The 15,681-nt window shown below is 39.2% G+C and overlaps 1 pseudogene; it reads left to right on the top strand.

Annotated features, from left to right (window-relative positions):
• Nucleotides 1-8,120: 8,120 nt before the first annotated feature.
• LOC112641315 (60S ribosomal protein L17-like) lies at nucleotides 8,121-8,674 on the top strand (annotated as a pseudogene).
• Nucleotides 8,675-15,681: the final 7,007 nt, after the last annotated feature.

Raw genomic sequence — 15,681 nt, forward strand, 5'->3', positions numbered from 1 at the left:
GTAACCTGGCAGCCAGGCATGTCATCACCTCCGTTTTCCAGACGGGAGAATGGGGCACAGAGAGGTTAAGCGACAGGCCTGAGGTCACCGTGCTGGTCGGCCACCACGCTGCTCCGTAGCCTGGCAATCCGGCTCCAGAACTTCCACTCTCCACGGCTGAACTTTACATTCTAAACTAGACGTGCTGGTACCAAGTTCATCAGTTTGCTAGCTGGACTTCGGGACAGTACTCAGCACAGCACCTGGCGCACAGAAAGCACTTAACAAAAGACAGGCACTGAAGCGCCAATTATGAAGATAACAAAGCCCCCAGTTAAGGAGAACCAGGATCTGAGCTGCACCCATCTCCCCAAAAAGCCACCCACCCCCCCCGTGTCCTCGCTCCCTCACCCCCCTCTGGGCTAAAAAGCTCTTGAGATGGCATCCAAACATTTATACCAACTCTGAAAATAGCTCGTTTCATGGGTTCCCTGCAGCTGAACCAAGACACCGAGTGGGAAGCAGAATCATGCTGCTCAAATCGAATCCTAGTCCAAAAAGGTACCAAACGAAAAATCGAAGAGACAGCCCCATCTTCCAAAAAAAGCGTGAGAAGGCACATTGTTAAAGTCATTTGGAGCCGGCCAGGTCTAAGCTCTCCCCATAGGAATGCTCTGGCACCGGCTACGGAAGGGATTGGGTTATTTAACAGGTCTTTTTCATCTGTGATTTTTTACTTGGATGGGCAGCTCTCGCAAGGCCAAGTTTGGACATTCATCCAGCTGGCACCGCTGTCCCGGCTTCTAGATGCCAGTGCCATCAAGTTAAGCCAGGGAGGCCACTGTGCTAGCAGGAAACGACAGGTTTTTCTGAGAGGAGGTGGGGGGGAACCTCAGCAGAAATATTGAAAAGAGGGCTGGTTCTTCCAGCAGTGGGAGGGGCCCGTCCAGGGTTAGGTAATGGAATTCCAGACTCAGCCTCTGCTTGGCCCGCAGGCCGGTCCCCCGACGTGAGCCATCGGTCTTTGCAGTTCCGACCTGCCCGGGGGCTAATTCAATAAAGGGCGATCTGCAATTATTCTGGCACAGAAAGCTGGCCATGCTACCCTTGCTGGGAAGACAGGGAGCATTCAGGGAAGACGCTCGACTATTCCAGGTCTCCTCGGACCAGGCAGGAGGAACAGCCTAGAGAAACGGGCCTTGCCTAGGAGGTAATTCACCCCCGCAGACAACATCAAGGTTTTGGTCATGTTCCCACCTAAAGAGGAGGTATTCCAGATGCTCCAGAAGAACCCTAAGTGGCCTGCTAAGACTTCAGGGTAAGACTTCAGGGCCATGGTCATGTCATCGGGTGGAGAGTTAAGGCCATTTTCAAGGAAGAATTACCCCCTGACAACAGGTACACTGGAGATGATACCTGTGGGGCAATCTGTGCATCTCCTTGAGTTAAGGCCATTTTCAAGGAAGAATTACCCCCTGACAACAGGTACATTGGAGATGATACCTGTGGGGCAATCTGTGCCATATCTTCTCCTTCATGGGAGAAGGTTGACGTGAAGCCCTAGTCCAACTGCCTCTGCAGGCACTTGTGTTTCTATTTATCTAAAAATATGAAATGTGAAGCTGTGTTACTTGTGAGATGGTATAATATTGAATTAATTGTCACCAGTGTTCACGGAAAATCTTTTTTTATACATTTGGTCAAACCCATAGAATACACAACATCAAGAGTAAACACTGGTGTAAAATACAGTCTCCGGAGGGTAATGACCTGTCAGCGTAAGTTCCTCAGTTGTGACAAACATAACCAATTTGTAACAAACTCTGGCAGGGGGTGTTGGCAATGAGGAGGGCAAAGGGGTGTATCTCTGCATGGGTGGGGGTAGGGGGTAAGGGCATAAGAAGTCTCTGCACATTCCCCTCGATGTTGCTGTGATCCTAAAACTGCTCCACAAAAATAAAATCTATTACCAAAAACAAACAAACAAAAAATCCCTGTCGAGAGGACATTTAGGAAGAACGGCTGGAAAAACACATGAAAGATATTTGTATTTTCTCTATGTTCTGTGAAGGGATGAACCACGCCTCTTTGTCTATCGCTGTAGCTAATGCCTAGAATATAATTAGGATGCAGTATGATGAGTAAGCTCAAATGAACCAAAATCCCTCCATTCCTCCACATGGTCGAAAGGGCTCAAGCTAGAGAAAGCTAGACTATGACCTGGAATGCACAGTGGGTGGGGGACGGTTCTCCAAGGGACCCTCATGTTAATACGTATCTTATAAGCAGAGGTACTGATTTCCTTGCCCCAGATTCTCTTTTCAAAGATGTTTGTCTAAGAACCAGCCTTGGGAGATGGAAGCTTGTTTACTGTCCCATAGAATAAAAAGCCATGTCTCCCTCTGGGGCAAAGGGAACACATGCTCATATCCTATTATCCAACAGTCAAGTTCCCTAAGCTCAGGGTTTCCACGGCACATGTAGGTATATTCACACACACACACACACACACACACACACTTTGTGTGTGTGGCCCTGTGGGAATCTGAGCTCTTCGGATGGGAACAAATGCTGATATTCAGGCTAATGCTGTTGTGTGAGTAAATCAACTGTCCTTTGTCTTTGACCCTGGAGTCTTGTGTCTCCTGCCGACCTTAGTGAACTGTGCACATTAGCTTACCCATAGGGTAAAATCTCAACCCTTTGTAATTTTTGGATAGGCGCACTCCAAAATATTTTTTTAGATAAACCTTGGTATAACCCCATCACCAACATTCAAGTCCACCATAAGAATCAACAAGGAGGGCAGCCCAGGGCGCTCAGCGGTTTAGCACCACCTTCAGCCCAGGGTGTGATCCTGGAGACTGGGGATCGAGTCCCACATCAGGCTCCTTGTATGGAGCCTGCTTCTCCCTCTGCCTGTGTCTCTGCCCTCTCTCTCTCTCTCTCTCTGTGTCTCCCATGAATAAATAAATAAAACCTTTTAAAAAAGAATCAATGAAACTTTGCCATGCCTAGTATGAGCATTGTTAGTCATCGCTTATCAAGTCAGATAGTATCCTCTTTATAAAAATTGGATGGAAAAAAGTTCTGGTCTTTATGTGAAAAAAAAAAAAGACTAACTTTTTTTCCTGAGCAACTGTATTTATTTTGTGATATTGTAACCAGGTTTCTCTTTCTGTGTTGACTGATAGAAAACCAGAGCCAAATGTGTCCCCCACCCATACTCAGTGTATAGGTCTTTGGAGTGTGCATGTTTTTGGCATCATTCCTAGCTTTGTGTTTCATCCCACCCTTATTTATTACTTATTTTACTTGGAGTCTTAATTTATGTAGTTTCATAAATTGCTTTCATTGTTTTTTGGGAACAAAGTGAGACATACACAAACTCGATACACAGGAGTTGTGTCAAAAATATGTGTCAAGATATGTGATGTGGGAATCTGGGAACTTGTTCTCTGCTTTCCTTTTCTGCACTATAGTAAGCCCCGATGGAATTCTGGCCCAATGATCATATAGCATCACCTCTTTATATATGTTTTCTCTTTGCAAAGTAGACAAAAGACAGGAGGAAATCCAGAACACTACTCTAAATACATGTCATATTTTTCAGTCATTTCACATTTGGACTTTGAAGCATTCAATATTAATTCCATTGTTTCAAATGAGCCTTCCACCAAAACTCATAAATCTTCCTAATCTTGGACATAAACTCTGTGCAGTCGTTTTACCTATCGATTCGTGGGTTTTAGTCTCTCATAGTTAAGGTTCAATGCTAGGACATTTTAAAAAGCTTATATATCTACAATTAGCATTATGCAGAGATATGCTGTGGTTTTTCTATGGGCTGCTAATAAAAATAATTTTTTATTAGGACTCTTATTTGAAAGAGGTACCCCAATGTTCCATATTTTTAGCCCAAATGTTGTTTCTGTCATTACTGTGCTGAATGAGATTCATGATTCAATTGTACAAATATCCTGCTCCACTGGGGGGTACATTTGACCAGAGCATGAAGTTCTCTTCCACGATGCTCTTTATGGCCCAGGGAAGTACTGCCCCTTAAATGCCAGAATTTGTAGGTCATTTTTCAGTCTGTCTAAAAGCATCTGGACCTCTAGATTTTTGGCTTCACAACCTTGAGGTAATAAGCAACTTATATTGTATTTATAAAAGGATATAAAGAATCCTTTCTATTAAACTGAGCTGTAAGATTTGCCTTTCTTGTTTTGTTTAAATTCTTCCTTTTTTTATTATTGAAGTATAGATGATATATATTAGTTTCAGATACACAACACAGGGATTTGACTCTTCCGTATATTATTCAAGGGCTACCATAAGTGTGGTCACCATCTATCACATACAATGTTATTACAATATCATGGACTATATTCCCTCTGCTATACTTTGATCTCCATGACTTATTTATTTTATAACTGGAGGTTTGTATCTCTTAATCTGCTTCACCTATTTCACTCATCCCCCCCACACACCTTCCCTTTGACAACCCTTAGTCTCTTCTCTGTTTTTAAGACTCTGGGTTTGTTTATTTGTTTTTTAGATTCCACATATAAAAGAAATCATATGGTTTTGTCTTTCTTTGACTTATTTCACTTAGCATAATACCCTCTAGGTCTATACATGTCACATATAGCAAGATCTTATTCTTTTTTATGGTTGAATAATATTCTGTTGTATGGATACCTATCTTTTTTTATCCATTCAAATATCGATGAACACTTGGGTTGATTCCATGTCTTAACAATTATAAATAATGATGCAATAAACGTGGAGGTTCATAATTCTTTTCTAATTAGTGTTTTTTATTTGGCGATGGGGAGCAAATACTCAGAAGTGGAATTACCATATCCTATCAAAGTTTTATTTTTAATTTTTTGAGGAACCTCCATACTGTTTCCCTCATTAGTTGCATCCATTTACATTGCCATCAACAAGACACAAGGGTTCTCTTTTTTCCACATTCTCACCAACATTTTTTGATCTCCTGTCTTTTGGATAATGGCCAAAATCAGAGAAGGAATTTTAAACCCAAGGATGTGCCAAAAGCGGATCCTGAAAGTTAGAGTACAGTATCAAGAATCTAAGAGAGCATGGGGAATGTGGAGAGGAGGCAGCAGATGGGACACGTCAGAGGATTTTGGTCCTGGGAACATACCCTCAATAGGAGATTTTGCCAGCAGGCTGACTTTTACACTTTATTGTATGTGGTATATTGAAGGCCTGATGTGTTTTCAAAGCTGGAAGGAAATAGTCATGATCATAATCTCTTAAACCATAGATTCCAGATCTTTTTAGCTTCTCTGGACACTGTCCAGCTTTGTTTGCCTTGTTTTTAGGTGTGACAACCAAGCTGCAAGCAGAGGACGCCCAATGCTTTGTCATATAAAACTGAGGTTGAGAATTACATTATGTAATACTGTCTCTAGTGAGAGAATAAAAAGAAATTTTTTTATAAAGGGCCTTTCTGAAGCAAATTTTCAGATACTTCTCCTTGACAGGACAGACATCTGTGAACCCTATAGCTACCCACTGAAATAAAGTACGGAACAATAATCTGAAGGAAAGGACATGTTTCAAATCCAATTAGAAAACAAATCCCGAGGGATCCCTGGGTGGCGCAGCGGTTTGGCGCCTGCCTTTGGCCCAGGGCGCGATCCTGGAGACCTGGGATCGAATCCCACATCGGGCTCCCTGCATGGAGCCTGCTTCCCCCTCTGCCTATGTCTCTGCCTCTCTCTCTTTCTCTCTCTGTGACTATCATAAATAAATAAAAATTTAAAAAAAATTTTAGAAAACAAATCCCGAGACGAAAAGAAAAGACGTAGTAAATGAGGCTGAGAATAATAAATTGTTCCCAGAAAGTGACAGCTTTTAATAGTTAAATGAACTTGAGTATATAAAGTAACAAACACTGATAAGGACAAAAGTGCACAACATTTTAATTTGTGATATTCTGTGTTTGACTTTGTGACACTCTGATTTTCTAATCCCTATCTCTATTCCAGCTTTAAAATAATTGTGTTTGAGGTTAAGGAAAAAACTAATAATTTGATGTGATTATTAAATACTTTAAGGATATTGAAAATTTGAGGTTGAGAATTACACCACATAGTACTGTCTCCTAATAAGAGAATAAACAGAAATAAGAAAGTGAAAAAATATTTCCTTGCTCTACATTTATGCTGTTCAGTAGGGTAGCTGTTAGCCACATGTGGCCATTTAAGTTTAAATTAATTAAAGGTAAAAACTCAGTTCCTCAATCATTCTAGCCACATTTCAAATGCTGTCATATGTGGTTACTGGTTATCATGTCAGATAGCCCAGATGTGAAAGATTTCCATCACTGCAGTTCTGTAGTATGGCATTGATCCTGAGCATGTCAGCTAGCATCAAACTTCTACTCATGGATAATGATTAACATTCATATTTTGAATTGTCATTTAATCGATGAATGAAATACAATGAATGAATCACTCTCTTTTGCTTTTTTGTCTCTCTTTTCAAAATAAATAGAATATGCATTTATAATTCTTTGTTATTAAACTTCAACTAATATAGGAAGTTCTCAAACTGAGAAAGTAACAAAGGACAAAGGAATTTCATCTACAAATTTCCAGCTCCTAAAGTGTCAGGGAACCATCACTGAGAGGACATAATCTTGGGTTTCTGGCAGGATATATTAAAGTGACCCAGCCATTGTTGGTTGCCAACCCAAAACCCATTCTTTGTCCTTTTTTCTCTCCGACAGCACTTGCCTCCCTCATAAAAGAAACCTTGGGAGTCCCATGTGAATAAGTTCTGGCTCATAAATTTTTTAAAGAGTCATTTATTTATTTTAGAGAGAGAGAGAGAGAACATGTGTGCAAGTAGGGGGTAGGGCAGAAGGAGAGTCCTCAAACACACTCCCCACTGAGTGGGGAGCCTGACTCGGGGCTCAATCCCACAACTCTGAGATTATGACCTGAGCAGAAACTAAAAGTCAGATATTCACTGACAGAGCCACCCAGATGCCCCAGTTCTGACCCATAAATTTAAAGGGATTTTGCCAAAGCACTTGTAGCAAAGATTTATTTTCTGATAAAAAGAAACTTATAAGAAGATGGCTCCTTCCTACTCCCTTTCCCTGATTAATATTGTCAATATTAATATTATTATTACATAAGAAAGGAACACTTAGAGGTATGGCAGCCAACTCGTAGCCATAAGAGAAGGACCTGAAAAGGCACAGAAAAAATTCACCTAGGGCCTATTTGCTGTTGACCTTAGGACCAAACCTGGAATGTTCTATCTATGGACTTGTTATAGAGAAGTTATACAGTAGATAAACAACAGTGTATTTACTTAAGCCACATCTGGTCAGATAATTTGATATTTGCACCTCTTTGTGCTTATTCTATAAATAGGCATAGCAGGCCTCTACCTCATAGGATTATTGTGAGGAGTATATGGTTTAATATATGTAAAATGTTTAGAACAGTTCCTGGCCCAGGGCAAGCCTTCAGTTACTTTTGGTTATTGGTGCTTTGGTTGTTGTTGTTATAATTATTGCAGCTGAAATTATATGGACACATTTAATGAAGAGTATTCCACATGTAGGCCTGCTCTTCAGCAAAGACATCAATTCAGAAGATGTGAAGTGTATAGGAAAGATTTAACCAGGAACACCTGGGTGGTTCAGTGGTTGAACGTCGGCCTTCAGCCCAGGGCATGATCCTGGGGTCCTGGGATCAAGTCCCACATCGGGCTCCCTGCAGGGAGCCTGCTTCTCCCTCTGCCTGTGTCTTTGCCTCTCTCTATCTCTCATGAATAAATAAATAAAATCTTTTTAAAAAAGTAGTGGGGATTGTTTTCTTATTATAGAGTTTTGAGAGTTCTTTTAAGTCCTTTATCAGATACATGCTTTGCAAATTTTTCTCCCTAATGGTAACTTGACTTTTCATTCTTTCAACGGTGTCTTTTGTAGTGCAAAAGTTTTTGATTTGTACAATTTTCTGTTAAGGATTGTATTATTGGTATCATTGCTAAAAATCCTTTGCCAAATCAAAGGTCATAAAGATTTCATAGTCTTAGGTTTCACATTTAAATCTAGGATCCACTCTTCCCCCGAGTGGCCTGAGGTGATGGTTCGCTACTCGCTGGACCCAGAAAACCCTACAAAATCATGCAAGTTGAGAGGTTCAAATCTTCATGTTCACGTTAAGAACACATGTGAAACTGCCCAGGCCATCAAGGGTATGATATTTGAAAAGCCACCAAGTATCTGAAAGATGTCACTTTGCAGAAGCAGTGTGTGCCATTCTGTCGCTACAATGGTGGAGTTGGTAGGTGTGCGCAGGCCGAACAGTGGGGCTGGACACAGGGTCGGTGGCCCAAGAAGAGTGTTGAATTTTTACTGCACATGCTTAAAAATGCGAAGAGTAATACTGAACTTAAAGGTTTAGATGTAGATTCTCTGGTCATTGAGCACATCCACGTGAACAAAGCCCCCAAGATGTGACGTACAACCTACAGGGCTCATGGCCAGATTAATCCATACATGAGTTCTCCCTGCCACATTGAGATGATTCTTACTGAAAAAGAGCAGATTGTTCCTAAGCCAGAAGAGGAGGTTGCACAGAAGAAAAAGATATCCCAGAAGAAACTGAAGAAACAAAAACTTATGGCCCAGGAGTAAATTCTGCATGGAATAAATGCAAATAAAAATTTAAAAATAAAATAAAAATCTAGGATCCATTTCGATTTGAGTTTTTTGCATATGATGAATGATATAGATTCACATTCATATTTTTAAAAACAGAAAGCCAATTATTCTAGTACCTCTTGTTGAAAAGACAATTTTTTCTACTGAATTGACCTTACGTCATCAAAATCATTTGTCCATATATACAGAGGTTGATTATGAAGTTTTTGTTCTGTTTCCTTGCTCTATTTGTCCTATTTAATACCAATAAAACATTTTATTGAATACTGCAGCTTTTAAGTCTTAAAATCAGGTAGTATTATTTTACCTGTGAAGCCATCTGGACCTTGAGTTTTCCCTTTAGGAAGATTTTGGGTTTGGGGGGAATTCTTTTTATTTGCTTTACTAAAACTACAATTCCTTCAATAGACACAGAAATTTTCAGATTATCTCTTTTTTCTTGAGTGAAGTTTGTTAGTTTATGTCTTTCAAAGAATTTGAACTTTTACATAAGTGTCAAATGTGTTGACATAAAGTTATTCATAATACTCTCATATTATCCTTTTAATATCTATAGAATCTGCAATGATCTTGCCTCTCATTCCTGTTACTGATTTGTGTTTTCTCTGTCCTACTCAAACAAAATTTAAACCTATTGCATTTTTATTTTCATTCGGTTAAAAATATTTCTATTTTACTTGTTTCTTCTTTGCCCATTGGTTATTTAGAAATATGTTATTTTGTTTCCAATATTTGGGGGATTTTTCTAGGAACCTTTCTGTTTTTAATCCTAATTTAGTTCTATTGTGGTTGAGAATACACTTTAAATGACTTGAATTCTCTTGCATTTGTTGTGAATTGTTTTATGGTCTAGAATATGGTCTATCTTTGTGCCCTTGAAAAGAAAATATATTTTGATGTTGTTCAGTGGAATACCCTATAACTAGGATATCTGTTGTAATTCAAGTAGGAAGCTAACAGGAAAGTATTGGTCTCATTCATGAAAGCAGAATTTAGCATCTGTGTAATTATAATGATGGTGATGATAGTGATGGTGATTTTGATAAATAGGAGCTATTGTTTATTGAATGTTCAATGCTTTTTTTCTAAAATTTTTCTTCCTATTTTATTTCTAGAAAAGCTAGTCTCTTTTTCATTATCATTTGCAAAATTCATTCACAAACAACAACAACAAAAAAAACCAAAAGCAAAACCCCTGAATGATCTACTTATTCCTCTAGCATTCCCCTGGGAGTACTCAATTTTAAAATTATTTCCCAATCCATACATTTTTTTACACTGTCTCATTCTCATTAACAACTCTGTGAAAGTTTGAGGTGGAGAAGGCATAACTCAAATGACTTGAGACTTGCTCAAGAAACAGAGTGAGTCAATGGTGTAGCTCAAGGGGGGTTGAAATCAGAGGGCTTAAAACATAAAATTTCTTCTCTTATTCACTATCTTAAATCTGAAATTATATTTTATAGATCTATTTTGGCTGATAGAAAAAAAATTGAGAATCCTTAGAGGGGTAACTTTGTGAGATAGTATATTACCAGCCTTTAAATCTTAGAGCTCATGTAGACATTCAGGACAGATTGGAGGATAGAGAAAGAGAAACTGGATACTTGAGAAGAATGAGAAGGAGTTGGAAAGGTATGCAGGAAGTTAAAATCAGAATCATTCTAAGGACTTGAGTGGAATCCAGGCCTACATGAACCAAAGGTCATTAAAATGTAAAAAGGACCTTGCTTTCCTACCCCTTTCTCTTTTAAGTCCATCCATTTATTGAACCATCCATTCCTTCTAGCTTGTTATTAGTTCCATATTCTTCTAGTCTCAAACACAAGAACTTAAGGAACCAAGGAATAGCAGTGAGGAACCACCTAGGCATCCCTAAGTTATCTTCAATTCAAGAACACCTGTGCACCAACACAAACTTTCTGAAGTCAGCTTTTCAAGGTTCCACATGATATAGTGAAATCAGTTGTTCTTAGGCTACAGGCTATTCATTCATCACCAAGCAGGATCTCAGGTCTAGTGAAGGAAGAGAACAGGAACACTCAAAGAATTTCTTTTCAATTACAAGCCCAGGCCAATACTGAGAACATCTTTTTCTTAACTTTTCTTTGCTAAAGTGAAAGAAAACAGCCTTCCTTGAAATTATATGATTCACTAAAAACATCTGATATTAATTCCAGGAACAAGGGCTTGAAATACAAAGACACAGAGAAAGCAACAGGGAGGGTCTGATAGAGAGTCAATGAGATGAGATGTGGCAACTTCTTACTCTATGTATCATCAGCTGTCACTGCCTGAACATAAAACTGGTGCCCTTAGACTTGTAAAATACCTCATTCCCAACACCAGTGCTCAAGCAAGACATTTAATTGTGTCAAAGAATGCCAGTCACATGAGATGATACTGACAGGGATTTGAATTATTATTAAGAAATTCAGGTCTTCTGGGAGTAATTGTGGAGATACTTTTTCTTGTATTTTTTTTTTTTTTGTAATTTCAAAAACTTATTCATGACAAGCAAGTACCTCTTGTGAAATTACTGTTAGGGTCTGAATGTATCCCCCCAAATTCAAATATTGAAATCCTAACCTCCAAAGATCATGTTATTGGTAGCTGGAGCCTTTGGGAAGTGCGTAAGCTCTGAGGATGGAACTCTTATGAATGGGCTTGCTGCCTTATAAAAGAAGTTCCAGAAAGATCCCTAGCTCCTTCTACCATGTGAGGACACAATGAGAAGTCTGTGATCCAGAAGAGAACCCTCACCCAATCATACTGCCACCTTGATCTTGGACTTCCAACCTCCAGAACTGTTAAGAAATAAATTCCTATTGTTTATAAGCTACTCAATCGTAGGTGTTTTGTTACAGCAGCCTGAATGAACGAAGATAATGACAAAATGTTCTAGAAATAATTTTTTATTTCTAACCATCCCAATAGTCAATAGCAGTAGGTAGATCTAAGAGGGTTAGATGTGAACCCAGTAGATAATCCAGTCCCCTATGGTTCTTGCCCAAGTGTGTTATGCACAACACATAGGGCACATCACAACATATCGTGTTGATTCACATACTCAACACAACAAAATGAAAGAAATCACCAACCAGAGGCACCTGGGTGCCTCAGTAGGTTACCCATCTGCCTTTGGCTCAGGTTATGATCCCAGGGTTCTGGGATTGAGCCCTGTGCTGGGCTCCATGCTCAGCAGGGAGTCTGCTTCTCCTTCTCCTTTTCCCACTTCCCCTCCCCACCCCTGCTTGTGTGCTCTCTCTTTCACTCTACTCTCAAGTAAATAAATAAAATCTTTAAAAAAAGAAAGAAAGGAAATACCAACCAGTCATTGTCCACATCAATCACATAGGCCAAGGCACAACTGCTATACTGTCCTAGGTTTAGGTGAGAATGATGGGCTTCAGACACTGCACTGAGGGGTGGTGCCTAAGAAGGCCTCATTCAGAAGAGAGGGGCTGATGGTGGCCATTCTAGGAAAGTCTAGCACCAAGTTCACTGCCAATATTCATCATCATCTTTGTCATGTTGCATCGCCCACAATACAATTACTGAGAAACAGGATTCAGTGGTCCCCAACTTCCAACTGTCACATGGAAAGGAACAAAGAGAAGGGAGAGGCACTATTCTCTATTATACTCACCTCTGTGTCTGTGGATATGGGTATGAGTGTATATGAGTGTGCGTGTGGGTGTGAGTGTGTGGATGTGAGTCTGTATGGGTGTGGGGGGTATGAGTATGTATGGGTGTGTGTGTGGGTATGTGTGGGTGTATGGGTGTGAGTATGTATGTGTAACCTCCCTTCAGTCTTGCACCACTGTTGCTATTTTCTAAATTGTTGCCAGTTTTCTGGCTCTACCACCTCAAATCTAGCAAAAATTCCCTAAATCCCACAGCCCTGGACCGCTGTTTCCTCCCCCTGATTTAGTTTTGCTGTCTGTTCCGACCACTAATATTTAGTGCCTGCTATGTATTTCCAGTTTATCTTTCCAGTTTAAGTATTTGTCATTTGTTTTTGCATGTTCATTTGCATAATGGATATGTAATATACTTAAGTAACAAATTATGACTTTTAGACTAATAATGACTTCCCTCAGATTATTTTCATCCCATTCTACTTCATGCATGAGAGAAATGATGGATAAAAAAAGAAAAATTTGTTCAGTGTGAAATCAGCCGAGTGATGACCATAAAATATGTAATTAGAATCAGAGTTAGACCACTGTCTGGAAACCCTGGCCTCCATCTCAATCTTTGGGAAAACATAATTATTTAGTTTAGGGATTTAAATGTGAATTTACTTGGGAGAGGGAATTGGTAAGCTATTTTTACTCAGTATGAGTGAACCATTATTTTTTTCACAACCCATTTGGATAGGAAGGAAAAACAAAAAGAAAATATAAGGATGACATCTTGGAAGTCACAGAAAGGGCGGCATCCAGGTAAGGAATGACATGGGAAATGGAAACAGAGGCAATGAAGGTCACATAATTACACTATTTTGCTTGTAGCTGGCCTTAAACATACTCATAAACACAGTAACATATCTTGGTTTGCCAAATCAAGATGTACACCTTTTGTTTGTTTGTTTGTTTGTTTGTTTTTAGAGAAAGTATCTGTGTGAGTCGAGGGCAGTGGTGAGGAGAAGAGCGGAGAGGGTGAGAGAGGATCTTAAGCAGGCTCCATGCTCAATGCAGAGCCTAATGTGGGTGGGGCTCTATCTCACAACCTGAGATCACAATCTGAGCCGAAATCAAGAGCTATAAGATTAACTGACTGAGCCATCCAGGTGCCCCAAGGCTTATGCATTTTAATGCAGCATCTCAACCTGGTGATCAGGAAATCACAATCCAGCTGGAAAAAAAAAGAGAGAATTCCAAAACATATATCCCATGGACTGGAAGTGTCAGGAGAAAATGTACTTTCCTTCTCTTTCCCCAAAGCATGAAACCTGAGGCATCTTAAACTAAGAATGATTACAGAGCACATGACTCTTTGCTCATAAAACATCTTGGAAGAAACTGGGGCTATACTTTTGGCTCTAAGTTGTAGATGAAGCAGGAAATGTTAAAATATTCTGGACTCCTTCACAAAGGCTCTCAGTCTAATACTGAATAAGGAACTCTTTTGGAAAAGATGAAGGATTAACAGGTGTGGGTTTTAAGTGTGTGCATTCCCCTTAGCTGACTCTTAGACATGTCCCCATGGCTCTGTCTTTGAGCGACAGAAGGAGATGAAGCCTTAGGCAGGCCGATGCACAGATACAAAGATGCTTATGTTGTCAGGAGCAAAAAGGAAACCGTGAGTCACATAGAAAAGAAGGATTAAGTGTCTTAATGAGTTGTTTTTTTTTTTTTTTTTTTTTTTTTGCTTTTGCTTTTTCTGGAATTCTTACTAGGAAAAACAGAGCAGCTTTTCCTTTCTTAATGCAACAAATATTATTTTTTAAATTTAGAGTTGAAGAACATGTTTATATGTACAAAACTAAGTGATTTTTTTTCCAATTCACACTTCTCCTTCTGTTTCATTAAGGTCAAACAACACACCTCCTAGGAGATGAACTGCTACATCTTTAGACTTAAAAAACCTAGAGTACTTAAGTTTACACAACTAAATCTTATAACATTTCTGTGCTTTTAGAGGCAAGGGTATGTTTCCATTAAACACTAGTTATGATGGTTCTATACTGCTGAAAAATATAGCGGTTTAAAAGAAGAAATTCTCACCTTGGTTTCCCTTAAGTTTACCAAATTTACTGAATTTTATCCAAAGTGTTATACTATCAGCAAAGTATGTGGCAGATGGTGAGAGAAAAGAAGCAAAAGAAGAAAAATGTCCTAAAAACTCTTATCCACCTTCCAGCTTAAAGTACTTTACTTACTGTTTTTAGTGGAAGATACTCAGTGGGGCTTAAACCAATGTTCACTAATGCATACCTCAAGAAACTTGTGCTTTATTGGATTTTCAAAATATGGGCAATGAGGTTGGTAGACAGGCTGCCAAGCCCACACTAAAGGAATTAAACTATTATATATGAAACTAAGGTTTTTCTTTAATCTTTAAGCTCATCTCCTAATTTGCTATTAGGGGAAACCTCCTAATTTCCTGAGGTTTCCCCCACTTAGGGGTCTTCATACTTTTAAGTTATTAGGAAAATGATGTTTCTCTGGTAGTGGCTAATGGTTGGAGTGGCCCCCTGTTCTGTATGAAGATCTTAAGCACCTCTGTGCCTCATACATTTTTGTCAGATTTGGAGTCTGGCCAGCAAGAGATAAACTAATTCAAACAAAATAGTCATTAAGGAAGTAAAGTTGGAATCATGTTTTCCTGAAGATAAAGTTGAAACTTCAAGTTTTGAGGGAAAAGGGGGGAAAGTTTAATTTTGAAGAGTGACAGTGGTTTTCACATTCCTCCCTCAATAATGAAGAATATATCACATTATATGAATTATATCAATTGTACTTATTATTTTAATGACTGAAGTCCATCTTCCATCGCCCATGGAACTAGAAGCTTTTTGTGAACAGAAACTGCCTCCTTATCTTTGTATCCCCACAACCTACCATAGTGCCTGGAGACTGGAGACCTTTGACAACTACAATTGGATATCACAATTATGAGAATAACTGAAATTAATGGCAAAATGTGACAAAGCAGTGTTTGAGGAGGAGCATTTGTCTACATTCCTAAGACTGCCCAGGGAAGAGAACACTGATCAGTGCAACCATTCCAGGTCTTTGGTAAGAAACACTAAACATCTAATATCTTGTAGAAGTTAAAACAGAAAAAAAAGAGCTACCTAATAATTACAACCTACAAAATATCATGAGCTTTCTGGGAGCCACATCACCGTCAGAATTGTTTAACAGAGGTGTCATAAACAATTAGAGGAGATGTTGTAAATGTATTCGGTGAACATCGGATTTTTGGTCTCCTTCCAGATTAAGAGTTAAATTTTGATTCCTAAAACAGAG

Source organism: Canis lupus, chromosome 33 (genome assembly GCF_003254725.2).
Source record: "Canis lupus dingo isolate Sandy chromosome 33, ASM325472v2, whole genome shotgun sequence".
Classification (NCBI taxonomy): domain Eukaryota; kingdom Metazoa; phylum Chordata; class Mammalia; order Carnivora; family Canidae; genus Canis; species Canis lupus.